Source organism: Balaenoptera physalus, assembly GCF_965194825.1.
Source record: "Balaenoptera physalus genome assembly, chromosome: 11".
In the NCBI taxonomy this organism is placed as follows: Eukaryota; Metazoa; Chordata; class Mammalia; order Artiodactyla; family Balaenopteridae; genus Balaenoptera; species Balaenoptera physalus.
In genome coordinates this window covers 91,357,220-91,374,482 of record NC_138896.1, presented here as the reverse complement: position 1 = coordinate 91,374,482, position 17,263 = coordinate 91,357,220, and the positions used below count along the sequence as shown (strand labels likewise).

The following is a 17,263-nucleotide window of genomic DNA, read 5'->3' as shown; positions in this document are numbered from 1 at the left end:
TCCCCTTTTTCTCCCCACCGAGATTTTTACAAAACTTCTGTATGCAAACAGGTATTTTTGTTTGTTTCACTTGAGTTGCTTTTGCATAATATAACAAGCCCATGATTTCACATGTACAGTAATTCATAGAAAGTGATAGTCATCTTGCTTAGACACCTTAGTTCTCAAAACTAGCTTGCTAAATATAGTACCTTCTCAGCCCCATATAAGGTGGCATAAAAAAAAGAAAAAAATAAAGGTCAAAGTTTCCCCACCCACGAATTTGGTTATAAAAACAGCAAAGCAGGGTTTTTCTGAACTTGAATCAGTAAATTTTTAATTTAAATAGTATCCTGTTTTGACAAAGTGCTAAACCACAGAAGTCTCAGAAAGACACTGTTAAGCTTGTGTCAATACCTGCTGGCATCTCTCAACAGGAAGCTTGGGATGGCTTTTGTTGTCATTGTGTGATACACCAACAAGGAATGTGTGCCCTTATTTGCTGCATCCGGGAAATGGTCAGAAGCGCTCTGGTGCGGCTCGAACCTGTTGACATTAATCTGTTGCATAACCCTTTGCCAGACAAAAACCTGTATTGTTTCTTGTGTTCAGTTAATCGCCATTATATTCGGGGCTTTGGGAAACGTGCTTCCTGAGCAAGGCACGATACAGTGTCACACACACTCTCTTCCCTGACCCACCCAGCGGAGCCCTGAGCCTGCAAACCTTGCCCACTTTGGTCTTAGGATCGCATTACTTGTACAGTTCAGCTGTGCGGGGGCCTGCACAGTTCTTGAAAGGCTTGGACTCTCCCTAAGAAATCCAAGATACTAGAAGAGCTCTTTGTCGGAATTCATTCCCAGCTCTCTTTCAGTTTGTTGCATGTTGAAGACTTAAGTTACATTTTACTGTAAAGGTGACTGCATTTTTCTTATGGGGCCTTCAGGGTAAACAGCCAGCCGTTCGTTTCCACCTGTGAACACACATGTAGCTTGTGTTGGGGTAGGGTGTGCGGTGCTTCCGAAGTCATTATTTTTCTGTCATGTTTATGCTCCGTGGTTATGCACATATCAATTCTATGCCCCAGTGCCGGACAGAGAGGTAGCCTGTAATTCCAGCTGAATGTGTTCCAGTTGAAAGTAGGCCGGAGTGGAAGCAAGGGATGGATCAAGCAAATAGCTTTTAATTTTACATCAGTTGGTTTTCTACTTTGCTCTGGGGCAGAAGTTTGCAGCCCAGGGTTGCGTTAGATGTCACTCACGATTTGGAAGAGAGGCATTCTTGGAAAGTGTCTGGCAAGACAGAACTCAGGTTTTCAATCCCTGACTCTTAGTGACTGATGGGGAAGTTGGAGGTGGCTTCTCCTACTTCTCCTGCAGTCTACGATTGCAGCCCTTATCTCCTAGCTAGAGATGCTGGAGATTAGAAAAGGCGACAACGATTCTAGATTCTTCAAGGATAAAATTAGCATGACATTTATTAAATGTGTCCCCCACACACTCTTTTTTTCTAAATAAATTGCATAATAATGACATTGGTAGATTATGTTGTCACATGAAGAATTAGAAGATTCCCTTTCAGGCAAGGCTCACAAATCTCTTCAATATGGAATTAACTGACAGTCCTCCATGGGTAATCTACCACTGCTGAGGCACAGCCAGAGAGGGCAGAGACTTCTCTTTGTCCCCTGCCCAAGGACAAACAATGGGAGAGGCCAACTGCCAACATGAGACGCAATTTCAGGTTTAAAGCTACAAATAATTCAGTTATGAAAGATTTCAATCTGATGTTTTAGTTCAGATTTTAGAATTGTTGGCCATTGCAGTCAAAAGAATTAGCCTGGCTTTAAAAGAGGCACAGGGGACCATGTCTGTTTCTTGACCTGCCACTGTGACCTTGGGCAAGATCTTTAACCTTTTCACTTTTGTTTGTGTGTCTATGAAGTGGCTACAAATGATAGCCACCTCAGAAGCTGAAGGTAAGGACCATTTGAAAACTGGAACATAAGGCATCCAGCCTGAGACACCCAGCATGTGACACACACTTAACAAAAGATGCTAATAATATTATGATGGACTTGTTTATGATGACTTTAAGACACCAGGTTATTATTAATGTTGCTAGTAGAACTCTTAAGCCATAGGACCTCATTCATTTTTGGCTAGAATTTCATAGTAACAGGAAAATAAATGAAATTCTGAATGCCACATATTAATAAGGTTAAATGAAAAAGCTAATTAAGGTTAAATGAAAAAGTTAAATGGAAGAAAAAAAGTAGCTCCAAGCTGTTGATGAGCTGGACAGAAAGATCATTGAATGAAATAAATAAACAAACCACTAATAGAGAACAATTATTTTATGCCCAAACAATGATTAATTTTTTGAATTTTTTTAAAAAAATCATTTTATAATGGAGAGATTAAAGCCTTTTAGAATTAACATTATTTAAGGGGAGGTTAATCTGTGAAAACCTATCCTGTTAATATGGCCTGGTCTCAGTAACTGATTGCAAACAATATAACTTACACACTGGACATTTTGAAATGTGCCACCATGAAGACAGAATGTATGTCCCTGTATTACGGTCCTCAGTCGGTTTCCGCTGGGGACTGGTTCCAAGACCCCTTGGATACCAAAGTCTGAGGGTGTTCAAGTCTCTTATGTAAGATGGTGTAGTACTGACACATAACCTACACACATCCTCCCATGTACTTGATTGATTGATTGATTGATTGATTGATAGGTTCTTTTTTTTTTTAACATCTTTATTGGACTATAAATGCTTTACAATGTTGTGTTAGTCTCTACTGTACAACAAAGTAAATCAGCTATATAATCATTTGTAGATCACTTGTAATACCTAATACAGTGTAAATGCCATGTAACTAGTTTCCTGTTTGCGGCAAATTCAAGTTTTGCTTGTTTGAAACTTGCTGGAATTTTTTTTTTTTCCTGAATAGTTTCGATTGGAGGTTGGTTGAATCTGAAGATAAGGAGCCCACGGATAAGGAGGGCCAACTGTATGTGGATGAAATAAAATAGTTGCTAACAGATTTTGTAAATCATTTATTGCCAGACTCTATGAAAGTATGATTGTCATAGTTTGGCCCATTGGACCTAGAAAAAAAGAGAAACTTTAATGTCGAATTCAAGAGTGAGAAGTTAGTGCAGGGTTTGTGGGAAAGGACAGTAGAAGAATTTTGAGTGAAAACCCATTGCACCACGAAGTCTTAATTATACTTTCATCATGAGACCTTGGGGGGTGGATTTCTTTGTGTTTTTTTTTTTTTTTTTTTTTTTTTTAGACAGTGAAATGTCTTGAAGGAATTCCCAGGGTTTATGAGTACAAGACATTTTGTTGATTTTTAAAGTGAAGTTGCAGGCCCACCTGATAAGAGACTTGTAAATTTGGGTGACTGAAAGAAAAATGCACATATGGTGAATTGAAACTTAGTGATTGATCCGTGGCTGGGACAGTTTGAGTATACTTGGGGTTGACTTGGGGAATCCCTCCCAGAATGGCATCACATGAACCAAGATTTGCTACTGCCATCATGTGCTTTATAATTTGGTGTTTCCCTCTTGCTATGCTTTTCAAGGTTGATTGAATATATTAATATAACTACTTCCTAATCTCCCTGTGGAAAGAGGTACCTGTATTAGTCAGATGCAAATGTCAAAACCCAACTTAGACTGGTTGGTAATGGGGGAAAGTCTGTTGGCCCACAGAACTTGAAAGTTCAAGGGTTAGCCTGGCCTCAGACACAGCTGGGACTGGGCAATCAAATCACGTTATCAGGACTTAGTCTAGCTCCATTTTTTGTTCTGCTTTCTTTTTGTGTTGGCTTCACTCTTTGTCAGATTTTCCCTTTGCTGAGCAAGATGGCTCCTGGGAGCCCCAGACCGACACATTCACAGTTTAGCATCTCTGGCAAAAAATCAGTGTCTCTTGCCCAGTAATTCCAACAAAAATTTCTGAATTGACTGAATGACTTGAGTCATCTGTGTATGAACCAATCACTGTGGTCAAGGGGTTGGGAATATGCTGATTGGCTGGGACCGAGCCATGTGCCCACCTCCAGATTACCCTGGATAGATTGGCTCCATTGAAACCACATAGATCCAGAATCAATACGGGTAAGCTGTTGTACCTCAGTTGTCCTTTTCGAAGATGGAGGAGTGGATGCTGCGTAGACGTTTTACCCCACATCATCTTAAAGAGGGTGAGGCAGACCATATTGTTAGTTTCAGCCAGTCAGCAAGTTTAGTGGAAAAATCACTTCCTTAAGAGTTAGGTAACTTGACATTCAGTCCCAACCCTGTGACTAACTGCTCATAAAGCTTGGGAGAGCTGTGTAAATTAATTTCCTAGGACTCAGTTTCCTCATCAGAAACCAAAGACCTAGAATAGTTCTGCAAGTCCCTTTGTGCTGGAAAAAAAAGTCTGTATTTCAAGCTTAGAATTCATATTTATCATGGTTTTCATATTATGCTCGTCTCATAATATGTTCTACACTCTCAGCGTCGTCTGATAGAATTTTCTACAGTGATGGAAATATTCTACATCTTTGCTGTCCATTATGGTAGTTTCTAACCTTATTGGCTATTAGGTACCTCACATGTGGCTGGTATGACTGAGAAACTGAATTTTTTATTTTATTTTGTTTTAATTGATTTAAACAAATAGCCACATGTGACTAGTGTCTCCTCTAGATTAATGGTCAAGTAGAGTTATGTGAATTTTAGACAAAAGTAGAAGTTGACTTGACCTTCTGTGCCTTTGGTTATTAAGTTTATTTTTCATTCATAATTTGTAGTTAAAATAAAAAGTACTGGTCATTCCAACAAATACAGAAAGACTGTTGTCCCCCAACCAAAAAAGAGTGTTGTGTTGGAGGTTGATTATTTTAGTTTTTGTGGTTCCTCATATATCTGTGCCCTGCCAGGTGGTATGAGGCAATGGAAAGAATGCTTAATTAGCAGTCAGAAGTTTTGGGTTCTGGTGTCGGTTCTGCCGGTAACTACTTAGATGTATGACCTTTGGCTAGTCATTTTTCCTACCTGGGCATGAGTTTTCTCATCTGGAAAATGAGGGGGTGGGTTTAAAATGATCTCTCCATCTATTCCAGATCACAGTTTCTATGATTCTGAGTCTTTTTCTTCGTTCTCATGGCCAGGATGGTGGCTGAGAGTTTCTCTTTGTGTAGTTGCTGGGTGTACTACGTCCGGATGATGGAAACAACTAGGGAGATACCTTGGACCCTTGGATACGAAAGAACCCTGAGGAAAGTCAAGGTCTGCTTCAGTATTGTTTAGTTTTCTAATCCAAGATAAATCTAGAAAATAAAGAACAGGTAGCATTTAGCAGTGCATACTTGATTCAAAAGTCAGTTTAGTCTGAAATGGCCTTGTTTTGCTACTTCCAGAGTTGAACGTGGAGGTCACGGTTTCAGAGAGGGTGTTTGTAAGATGGGCCAAAGTGAAGAATATTGAGTGAGGGAGAGAGGGGAAGGATTGTTAGCGGAAATGAGCTTGAGACGTTAGTTCATCAAGTAAAACCGTAACTCCTACTGCTTGGTAAGCCTGAAGAAGGAAATTCAGATATGAGACATTCTTTGGTACCCAGGGAAGTTAGGGTTAAGGAAAGATGTTTGGAGTGACTTCATCTGTAGAAGGTTGGATTTTGAAGGAGGAGATGAATCACAAATGAAGAGAAAGAGGAAGGAAAGAACATTGGCCAGATTTGCAGGAGCAGGTAGGAGGATGTGAAGTGTTCCAAAGGACAGTGTGGTAGGATGTGTCAAACCAGTACAGAGGGAGAGAGGCATCAGCTGGGGCTGAATAGAAACAAGATGCTTATTTGGTGATTTAATTTTGATGTTTGGTAATGACATAGGCTAATTGTGTTGTTATCGTGTGATAAGGTGGCAGGGTTAAGACATGTATTGATGCGGTCATGCTGGTGAATTCCCATTGAAAATAAAAGCTCCTATACCCTGTCTCCGTAGGATCGTTCAGACACGGTTGCATCTTGTAGCTTTATTTTTATTTTTTAACTGGCTATCTTTATGTATGGGAACAGTCATCTCCAGAGATTCATTTTCATTTCAAAAAACTTCTAAAGGTGTTAATTGCATTTTTCAAAACTCTTATGTAATTATTTAAAATTATTCCACCGGCACCATAAATCAGAACTTTTCCCATTATATCGCCAAGGAACATTTATGACCTGTTTAGACACTTTTGATTTATAGGTTTAGGAAACAAGAATATAGAAAGCATTGCCAGGTCTTAATTTGGAAATTTCTTTAGCCACGCCTGTTTCTGCAGAAAAGAGGAAAAGAAAGCTGGTGGGAGAGGTGATTGGGAGCTATGGCCTCACACACACCAGTGAGACGTGAGAAAAAGAGGCACAAGACCCAGTTTGGGGGACCTGCTCTGAAATGAGCAATTAGGGTGTCTTTCACGAGTTGTTTAATCTTTCTAGGCGTTATTTTTAAATGCTGGTTCCAGGTAACAGGGTGCTTAATCCTGAGTGAGTTATTTAACTTTCTTGACCTCAGTTTCCCCATCTGTTAAATGTAGATTAATCATAGCGTCTGGATTGTGGCACAGATTAAATAAGTTTGTTGATTTCTGCATTGAGAAACATTTGTCTTTGAAGCACCTACTAAGATTCAGGCAGCGTGTTAGGTGTCATGTGAAGGTGACAGGAGGGGTCAACACTGACACTGCGCCCGACATCGCCTGGTGCTTTCAGTCTGGAGTAGGCTGATACCACAGATAAATGCGAATGACCCCTGGTGTGAAACTGTTCTTGGTAATTGTCAAATAGTAACGGTAGCAACTCCAGTTTAGATGTTATGAAACGCTGGAATGCACACATTTAGAAAACTGATCGCAATACATCTGAAATCGCGCGATTCTAGGAATTTAGAAATGACAAAAATTGCATATGGAAGAAGGTTAAGGAAGAGTTAATATTCTGAGCTGAAGAATCACGATTTTTTTTTTAAAGTCTCAGCAGCCTGAAATTCTGGATCAAAATGAAAAAGATCTTTCATGGGAATAAATGCACAGCCCATACCCTTGCCCAAGTGCAGAGTAAAGAGCGCTAACTTACCAGTGGTTCAGGTGACAGTTAGGGGATGATTGTAAAACCGGTAGGAGCCAGTTGTGCCCTACTGAGAGGCGGGGGCACCGAGGACCCTAGGCTGCATTAATAGCATAATGAAGAATTGAGGCTGTGTCCTCCTTGGGGGACAGATGACACTTGGCCTGCTGTGCTTATTTCTGGATGCTACATTTGAAGGGGGTAGGGGCAGACCAGAGCGGAAGGCCTTGTACCTGACATGTCAAATGCTGTCCTGATGTCTGAAACAAAACCAGGTCTTATTTGGTACTTTAAGGGAAAGGACAAAACCAAGACAGTGTGAGGCCCTGGTAGGAAGGGGCAGAATCACTATGGTGCAGGGTTAAATTGAATCATCCCTTGGGATTAACTTGGTCCCTCAGTGGGCAATTCCCAGAATCCAGGTGACCAAAGAGAAGTAAGGTCTTGCCAGCACTGGGTGTTCAACCACTATTTGTGGCTGTTCTGTGGCCCTGATGAAGTGTGGGCTGTGGCCTTTGTCTAGGTTTTTTCCTGCGTCAGGCAAGAGCCTCCAGAAGCAGAGCCAAATGAAGCAGAGGTGCCTGGAGCAATGAACATCCTTTTTCAGGGTGTCTGGTGTTGGCAGCAGCTCAGGAAATTGCTTTTCCCGCCCTTCCAGCCTTATCTCCATTCAGGATTCTTTTCATTTGACGAAATTAGCAAGACAAATGGAAGACGGATGATTTTTTAAAAAAAGTCTGGATCGCTGTCGACCTGCAGTAGGTACAGGGCTACTGCATGTATTGGACTTGTATTGGACTTAGTGACTTGAGTTTATTCACAGCTATAAAATGTGAAGTGGTTCATGTAATCCTTGAATCATAGTTAATATTCAATTTGTCTTTTTTCAACTTTCAGAGAATCTGATTGATCATTGATTGCTCTATATAAATCCTTTTTTTGGCATGTGAGGTCACTCCATCACGAAATTGTCATCGACAACATTTAGCCCCTGACTTGGTGACACAGAGGTGCCTGTCTTGCCGTTGAATATGCGTGACACATATAGAGATGCTGTTATTTAACGTGCACTTGGTTACTTCTTCTTAGCCCTATACTACAAGTTGAGAAAGAAGAAAGAGTGTGGAATTTGTCTCTTGGAGCTTATAGTTTAGAAAAACTATACACATGAAACAAATAGAATGAGAGAAGGAAGGAACAAACGAACAAAGGAGAGAGAAAGAGAAAACATTAATTCGTTTGTTTATTCATTTGTTTATAAATTCATCAAATATTTGTTAAGGGGCTATTATGTACCAGGCACTCTTTTTGGCATTTGGTGAGTTAATTACTATTTGATAGAATGTGGAATGTGGAAATGTCCAGCATAGACAGTAAATGCGGCAGCAGGTCAGGGAAGTGATACCACCCCAGAGTTAGCACCATGGGCGAGAAGATGCCTGAGTTGTAGAGTGGCCTCTTCCGCTGTCTTACATGTGTACGTGTGTTTGTTTTTCTGTCCAAGGAGGATGATTTGCCTAATGGAGGAGAATTTTTTGTTCAGACGCGGCTCCTTTCTCCTTTTCTATAACATGCGATTTCACAGGTCTAGATAGGACTTGAGTTGTCCTTCCTGCACCCACTTAGTTCAAAAGGAACTCGTGAATAAAAATGAGCGAGAGCCACCTTCACCCCAGCACAGTGAGGCTGCCTTCGGAGAACTCGCACCAAGACCAGACCTCAAGGTTGAGGGATAGGAGCCTTGCTGCCCAGAGGGAGTGACGTGTCCAAGACCAATGGCGGTCTTGACTGTGCTGGTTTTCTTAGAGCTCTCTTTCCTCTCCTGAGGGCTTAGCGTACAAGACCTTAACGTTCTGTAAGTTTTGCCCCTGTATTAGATGTGGATTCTCTTCATGCTTTCGTTCTATCTAACTGTATAATAGGATGTCCACATGTGATGCAGCGTTATTTAAACCCTTTGGTGACCAAAATATCTCATCCTTGAGTCTCTGCTCCTTAACATCCATGCTTTTGGTTCTGTGTCAGACTCACCCTCCAAAACCTCGCAGAGTCAGAATCTCTGGATCGGAAAGATCGGAATGAACAGGTTTGAGAGCATGCCAGGACAGGAATACAGAACATCACCCTCTGCAGACTTAGGGGAAAGTGTGTGTGTGTGGGGGGGGGGGGGGGTGTGTGTTTGAGCCAGCTCAGGTCAAGGCTGGCAGAGATCACGTTACATACTGGACATGATCTAGATGAAGAATAGAGACCATGCCCTGAATGGGAAGAATGAGGAGAGGAAGAGATGAATGCATTTTTGAGATGGGAAATTTGGGTGAAATTGGGAAAAAGAAGGAAAACCCTTTGATCTCAAAGAAAGGGAGTTGTAGCAGGAATGATAATTGCCCCAGCCTTGTTAAGTACCTTGCAGTTCCCCGGTGTTAATGGTTCATGCCATCTCCCGTGTGTACATGTGTATACACTCTTCCCAGTAGCTGAAATATCCTTCCCCAACCCTGCCTGCCCAGCTACCTGGGACAGACCCATTATCCTTAAATATGCAGCATAATCCTTGTCTTATTGTAAAAGCCCCTTTATCCCCTAAGGCCAAGGAGAGAGCCCCTCCTCTCTGCCCTTTGCATGGGTGTCTCTCTCTTTTTTCATGCAGCAAATGATCAAATGATGGCTGATGCCATGCCATGCACTCTTGAGAACACTGAGAGAGTTCTACTCCTTACCTTGGGTAGTGAGGGTGTTGGAAACTTTGAAAGGGAGCTTAAAACCAGCTCATTAGGTCAAAGAGCCCTGATTGTTTGGGTGTAAGCTGAGCCCTCTCTGGGGCCACGGTGGCTGAGGTTCCACCAAAGGCTTTCCTCCCCAGAGACAGTGGTAGCAAAATATCATCAAAACATAGACTGAGGGTTCCATAAATTAGGTCTCATGTTGGCCAGCCTATATGTTCTCAGCGCTCAGGGCAGACCCCTCCATAGATTATCCCAGTGGGTCCTTGAGAATTCATTTAAGAAATCAGCAAACTCCTTCACACACCCAAGTGATGACATGGCTGGTGGATCTGGCGAACCCTGGTGACCTGGAGCTAGAAGTGCGGCTGCCTCATGACCCTGGATTTAAAAAAACAAAACAACCAAGTGCCTTCTTGCATTGTTAAGATTCACTGGATGAAAGGGCTACTACTACTTAGTTAAATTTTGGAGTTAGGGTTGATACTAACACAACACAGAATTTTGGACTTAGGGTTGATACCATGTCACAGAAAAATAAGAGGTCGACGAGAGTAAAAACAAAAAAACAAAAAAAACAAAAAAAACCCATTTTGCCTTCTGGTACAGTATTTCATTATAGCAAAAGGAAAAGATTGAAGGAAAAGCAGTGTGTAGTAACAATAAGAATGGTATTAGGAAACATTTAAGTGCTTCCCAGGCATTGACCCATTTTATCACATTTAATCCTTGTAACAACCCTCTGGGAAAAGTCCTGGGATTATATAAAGTTATATATAAAGATATAAAGATATAAGATATCTTCTAAGATATCTTTATAAGATATAAAGTTCCCTTTATAGATGTAGAAACTGAGGCACTTAGAGACGAATAATTTACCCAAAGTACAGTCAGGAAGTGGTGCAGCCAGCATTAGAACCCATGGCAGTCTCTCTCCAGAGCTGTCGTAGGAAAGTGTCTGCGTGCCTTTTATGATCAGGGACGTAAGAAGTCCCATCACCGTGATGTTCCATCTTTACATCTAAGACGCTGTTGCCGGGAGAACTCCAGCACCATCCACGCTAGGGCTGCTGGGACACTGCCTGGTGCCCAGTGATGTACTGGAAGAAGATGAAAAGTCTGTCTACCTGCTTGTCTGTGTGTCTCTCTCTTCTCAGTAATGGAAATGGGAGTGTGAGGAGCTCCTTAATCAGGGAGAAGTAACTCAAGACAATGCATGAGCCCTTGTTCCGCTGCCTCTCCTCCCAGCCCGGTTGTGGCTACAGACAGATTCAGGGTCAATTTCACGTTCACGTGGTGGGCCAGGGTTGTCACGGTGGATTCCTGTAAGAAGCAAAGAGGCTATCAGAATTTTACCTTTGTGTTATTTCAGGTTCTATTCATGCTGACCAATCAGTGGCTCTTTGTCACATCTGTTTGCCAAGTGAGTAAAACTGGACCCACCTCTTGTTCTTCCAGACCTAGTTCTAGCCCCCAGCCTGGTCTCCAGCTTGGCATATGGTACAGAAGCCTGGTTTCAGAGTCATTCAAGTCCCACTCCTCTCCTTACCAGCTGTGAGATACTGGATAAGTCATTTCAACTCTCAGAGCCTGTTTCTTCATCTGTTAAGTGGGCACAATAATGCCTCCTTCATAGGCTTGTTTTGAGGATTAAGAGATATTATGAAAAGTGCCAAACCCATCATGAGCTCCCGGTAAATAATGTGCTGCATTTCTCAGCCATCCTGTTACCAGGCACCAGCCCTTCCCTCTTTTTCCCTTCCTTTGGCAAACCCTGTTCCGAGGTCCTGCTACATACCTCCTAATTTGTAACCGGCAGGCTGTTTTCAGTACTCCCAACACCACCTCCTTGATCATGGCCGGCTTTGGGCTTTGTTTTCTTAGCTCTTATGTCAAAGTCACCTGAGCTCTGTAACCAGGAAGCGAGAGGCTGCCTAAGGCAGGACTGAGCTCTGGCGGGGAGAATCACACCCCTCCTCTTTCATCCACCAGCCAAGTGACCTCAGACGAGTCTCCTGACACTTGCTGACATCGGAGAGGTTGCTGGGCGCTAGACACTTGTGACCAGGTGCTCGCCAGGCATCAGATCAAAGATGCACACCAATGCTCTCGAATCAGGGAAACTGAGTTTAAAGATTGACCCCCCCCCCGCCTCAAAAGTAATAAAAGAAACCTCTGTCCACTGCGAGGCAGATAATTGCTCCCATTTTACAGATGAGGAAATACAAACAAAATGAACTTTTGTGACTACCTAGTTTGCCGGTGAGTAGCAAAGATTGGATTCAAACCTGCGTCTCTCGCACTGCAAATTCCAGGTAACCTTCTCCACGTGCCATGGTATATATATAATAGGATTCCTGTTTGGTAGGTTATCATGAGAAGGACGAGGGAGTATATGGCGGGGCTTTGCCACTTCAGAAGGCTGGCCAGAGGGAAGGAGTATGGTTGTTGATGTTTTACACTGTATGTGCCGAGCCGGGAAGACGTCAGGAGTAGCATGAGGTAGAGAGAAGAAAAGTTGGAGGGGAGAAGAAGTGGGTAGGGCAGTGGGATAGTGAATGGATAAGAAAGGGTGTCAGAGAACAGTTCACCACAGAGCTCCCTGATTTCAAAGGCCTGGCCTGTTGGGTTGTGACATTACATAGATGTGTCCTGACCCATCTCAAAAATTGGACCTCACTGAATTTAATTAAGATCAATTAGACATTCCTCCTATTGTTCAAACACACAATACCTTATTTGTCTGAAAAGAACAAAGTTCTATATGACCTGAAAGCTTCCTGCTTCATCTATTGCTTTTCCTCAAGAGGGATGAAATGCCATTTAAAACAATAAAAAATAAATAATTGGCCTGCAGGCTGGACTGTCTGCTTTTCTGTATGCATTTTCTTAAGACGAGAGTTATCAGATCTCAAAAGGAATCTAATATCTCTGTGATGCTATGCTTCCTTGCAAATTTCCCTTTTCATCCAGCCCAAACCTTACCTGTGGCTTCAACCTGAGATGGAAATGCCAGCCCCCACCAGTAGTTACCTGGCGCGTAAAGCTTTCCTCTCTCCTTTCCGACATGAAACAGACAGAAGCAGGTGAATGGCTTGTGCGGTTGGACCAGAAATTGAGAACATTGTTTTGGTGGCAGCAGGCGTGATGGAAAGAGAGAGCTTTGATGGTTAAAGAAGAGGGGAAAAAAATCACAAGGAAAAAGGACGTCAGGTGATTTTAGCCTCCTCCTCTGAGACCCCAACTCAATTCACCAAGTCCTGAAGCATGTTAGTGACTTATTCAGTGGAGCACAAGTTACTGATGTTTCACAGGGTTTATGACCTAGAGAGGATCAGAATAAGAGCTTTTGAGTTGTTTTCCAAAAAACAGTTTTCCCTCCCTTTGTTCCCTGATATTCTGTTGACACAATAGTGCCTAAGATTCAAGAGTTCTCAAATCCTGTTTATATTTTTAAACTATATTCTTGGTAGTTTTATATATGACATTAACTGTAAGCTAAAAAGCACCTAGAAATTAGTTCCTCTGCTAGGGTAAAATGTGTACCTGACACATAATAAGTAGTTAGTAGTGATAGTTGTTGTTATTATTATTATTAAAGAAAATATGGAGAGTATCTTATCCATCTTTCTCTTTGTTTAGGTGAAGTGTGGAGTCTCAGAGAGGTGAGGGGCTGTGCCCACAATCACACTGTTAGCTCATGACAATGTCATTGACAGACCCCCGTGTCCTATCTAATACTCCTACACCGTCTCAGGGTTAAACAGAGCACTTGAGGCCACTTTGGACTAGAAAAGATCTGCCTATCTGTTGATGGACCTGTTGGGAGAGTCCCAATTTGGAATTGTTTGCGAAACTACCTGAGCTTTCAAATAGTGGGAAGTGGACGCTGAGGGTTGTGGACCTTAAGGTCCTGCTTCAGATTCTGTCCCTGAGTCCGTACACATTTCCTCTCTTCCCAGCCTCGCTCTTCCATCCCCTGTCCCCTGCCAAGAACTGGCCTCATCACTTTTCTCTAGGAAAGAAGACCAAATCTTTGGATTTTTCTATGGTCTCTTTTCAAGGCAGAGGTGTGTGTGTGTGTGTGTGTGTGTGTGTGTGTGTGTGTGTGTGTAATCGGTGACTATTAGGGAAAGAAAAGCCATAGAGAGCTACAGGGCCCCAGAAAGGGTTTTGGATGTCGCAATTTCTATGCCACACAGTGTGGAAGGCAATTATCTTTGGAGGGGATTCCGCAGCCCTGCGCGGGCTTCCCTGGCGTAAGATTTATTGTCAGCTGGATTGCGTGTTCGTTATAAGAGCATTTACTCGGCATCTAAAGCGCTGTCAAGAGTGCTACTTCCTGAATGCTTCTGAGGCTGCAACTGCTAAGCTTCATTTTCCCGTCTTGGAGATATATTTTTGAAATGGGATGCAGGGATTTGTAAGGCCCCGTGCTTCCCATTGACGCTGACAGGAGCTGCCTCGTTCAACCCTTGCTTGCTGCCGCGGAAATTCACCAGCTGATGCCCAGAGCCCTCCTCCCTGCCCGCCTGGCTCGCACGCCAGGGCACCTGTCGTGGGGAGTGAGCCTGGCAGCACGTCCCGTTGTTTGGGGGGGACTCATGCCAGCTCATCAATCTCGGAGTTAACTGTTGTCTTAGTTAAACAAAGGATAGACGAAAGCTCTTCTTTCCCTTTTTTTTTTTTTTTTTTTAATCCCTTTTCCTTTTATATGGATCTTATGAATGCCTGAGGAAAACTTGAGCCGCGAGCCAGCTAAATATACTGTATCATGAAACCTTAGGGACCACTGAAATGGGAACAGTGGCCCTTTACTGCTAAGAAGGTGTTTTATTGAAAATGCACCGACATACCTCTCCCCGGAGAGGGAGCAAAGGAGAAGGCAAGATGCCCGGCAGTAATACAGGTTGTTCTCTTAGGTGAGCTAAGATAGAGTTTGGCACTCCTGTGCTCTGAGCCAGCCGTCAGTAGAGTAGACGGATGTGCATTTTTACATTAAAAGTGCCATATTTCACCCTCGTCATCCCCTCCCACCCCTACCCCCCGTTTTTTTTAAGTGTCTTAATTTATATATTCCAGTTAATAGTTCACTACACGGCCTTTCTCTCTCCAGCTTTTGAAAGTTATCTTTGGAATAAGTTGAGATAGTCGAAATGTCCTAGTCCTGGCAGGCTTACCAGCAGAGGGCAGGCGTAAAGAAGGTTTTGACATGAGGGTGTGTCAGCCTAGGGTCACAGGAGGGTGGCGTGGGCCGGGAGGGAGACTGGTGAGCATTGTTCGGAGGGCAGGATGGAACTCTGCCTGTTCGCAGGCCTGCTGCGCGCCTCGGGTCACCCGAAAAACTGACTTTCCTCCCTAAAGGTGGCCAGTGCCTTAAAATGATACTCAGCGATTTCTACATAATTAAACATTTAAAAAAAATATTCAAATGTCATCTCATCACCCAAGAGCCATTTTTTCTTTTCCCCTTCAGTGACCCAGTTCTGCTTGTGCCTAAAATCGAGAGTTTGCACATGGGTGTGTCGTCAGCACTATCACTCTTAGGGGGGTGGGGGGGAATAAGGCCTCGTGCTTCATGGTGATAGTGATTCTTTCTTCCTGATACCTGAAGGAAAGAGCTCTTTGGGAAATGACCTCCTACCCTAAAACATGTCCCTTTTTGAGGCTTTTGTGCACCTCGGTGTAATCTGTTCTAACCTTATGGTAGAAGCAGTCCAGTAATACACTGTACATTATATTAAAACAAGAGATTATAGTTTGAGCATAAATGAGAGAGAGTAATTTGTTACTGTCAATCAGATGCAGAGTTTGGAATGGATGTTGCCATTTTTCTTTCCCAGACGTGATTTTGTTTACCGGTGACATTCTATGAATATCTTTACATTTTTCGAGTGAGGGACTTTTTTTTTTTTTTTTGGAGAGGGTGGTAAATGTTTTCCATAGCTTCTGTACCCATCATATTCATAAGTCACCTGAATGTTGACATGTCACAGTGTGTATCTAGAAAATTAACCAGGAGCAATTGCATTATAAAATGTTGCATCAAATGAAGATGCTGATGACAGTTTGGAGGGTGTCACGGGGAGAAATGTAAACTCCTGCGCAAGAGTGAGAACTTGCAGTCTTTTCCCTTGGCTGAGCGGGAGCAAAAGAAAAGCAACATAATTGCCTTCATTGTCCACAGACATCACAGCGACATAAACAATAGCAATCTGGAGCTAACTGCCTTAGCTCCCTGTAGATGGATGATGTATTAATTTATATTTTTAAGTAAAAGCCGCACTTAAATCAAGAAGGAACGGCAGGCCCTTGGAGACAAGTGCCCAAATGTCCGGAATCGGGCATGTCTGTTGCAGTTTAGTCTCTCTAATTGGCTGCTGGTTGGCGGTCTTTGGAGACATGAGAAATAACTAAAGCAGGGCTCCTTCTGGAGAGACTCGCTTCCCTGGGCAGGTCATCAAGCCCACTTCTGGGGTGAGGGGCCGAAATTCTGTAGTCCTGCTCTGTCAGCGTGTTCTCCTCTAGCAACAGGGTCAGTTGGTTGAATCTCTTTTAAGTTCTGTTGTTTCAGAATATGTTCTGGGTACTCCACGAAACGAATGGTTAAAAAGAAAGGAAATAAGTGTTCAAGCAAGGACTGTTTGGAAGAAGATGGGGAATTGAATTAAGATTTTGGCCCCTTGAAATTCCCTGGCGGTCCAGCGGTCAGGACTGCACACTTCCACCGCAGGGGGCACGCGTCCGATCCCTGGTCGGGGAACTAAGATCCTGAATGCCGCACGGCACGGCCAAAAAAGAAAAAAAGAAGAAGATTTTGGTCCTCATGAGCAAGTTGATTTTTTTCAACCCATCAAACTCTTCATCCCTTGGTAGAGATAACTGACTTTATCTGGGGAGGTGTCTCGCTGTCAGTGTTGCTTAGAAATATGTGAGCCAGTGCCCATTTACATGTCCTTTTTTCTGGTGATTGCCAAGCAGCTCCGGCTGGAGCCGAGGACCACGTGGGCCCAGCACCGTGGCTGGTGTCTCCTCCTCGGCCGTGCCATCCATCAAAGTGTGGGAATAACGTCCCGACAAGAAGCTCCTTCTGACTCTGTGTTGAATACATCTTACCTACATTCTCAGCTCTGAATGGGCAGTAAAACCTTTCACTTTCTTCTGCGTTCAAGGCTAGGGCTCAGCAGAACCAAATAAAATACATGATTTGAGTCCCAGGTGTGTTATTTGGTGGTTAGAGTTTGGTGTGGGATCATAGTAATCTGTTCTTAAGTACACAGCCAGCTGCACAATGGACTCATTTAGCAACTGACAGGTTTCTTAATATGTGGTGTTTGAACAAGGGCTGTATCTGTTGTGGGTGTTAGGATGTGGGCATCAAAAATATTTTTCAGTACGGTATTTAGCATTTCCTTCACTCTTCCTTAAACATGAGCCCTCCCCCTCC

General features: G+C 43.0%; 1 protein-coding gene and 1 long non-coding RNA gene across 12 annotated transcripts in view; one reads left to right on the top strand and one right to left on the bottom strand.

Annotated features, from left to right (window-relative positions):
• The window catches only part of FOXP1 (forkhead box P1), a 590,027-nt gene that overhangs the window by 464,649 nt on the left and 108,115 nt on the right, over positions 1-17,263 (top strand). The window lies entirely within an intron of this gene.
• LOC309637568 lies at positions 3,387-16,788 on the bottom strand. Its single transcript, XR_014250665.1, has 2 exons — positions 11,615-16,788; positions 3,387-11,139 (listed from the first exon to the last, which is right to left on the bottom strand). It is a non-coding gene; the product is annotated as an uncharacterized lncRNA (long non-coding RNA).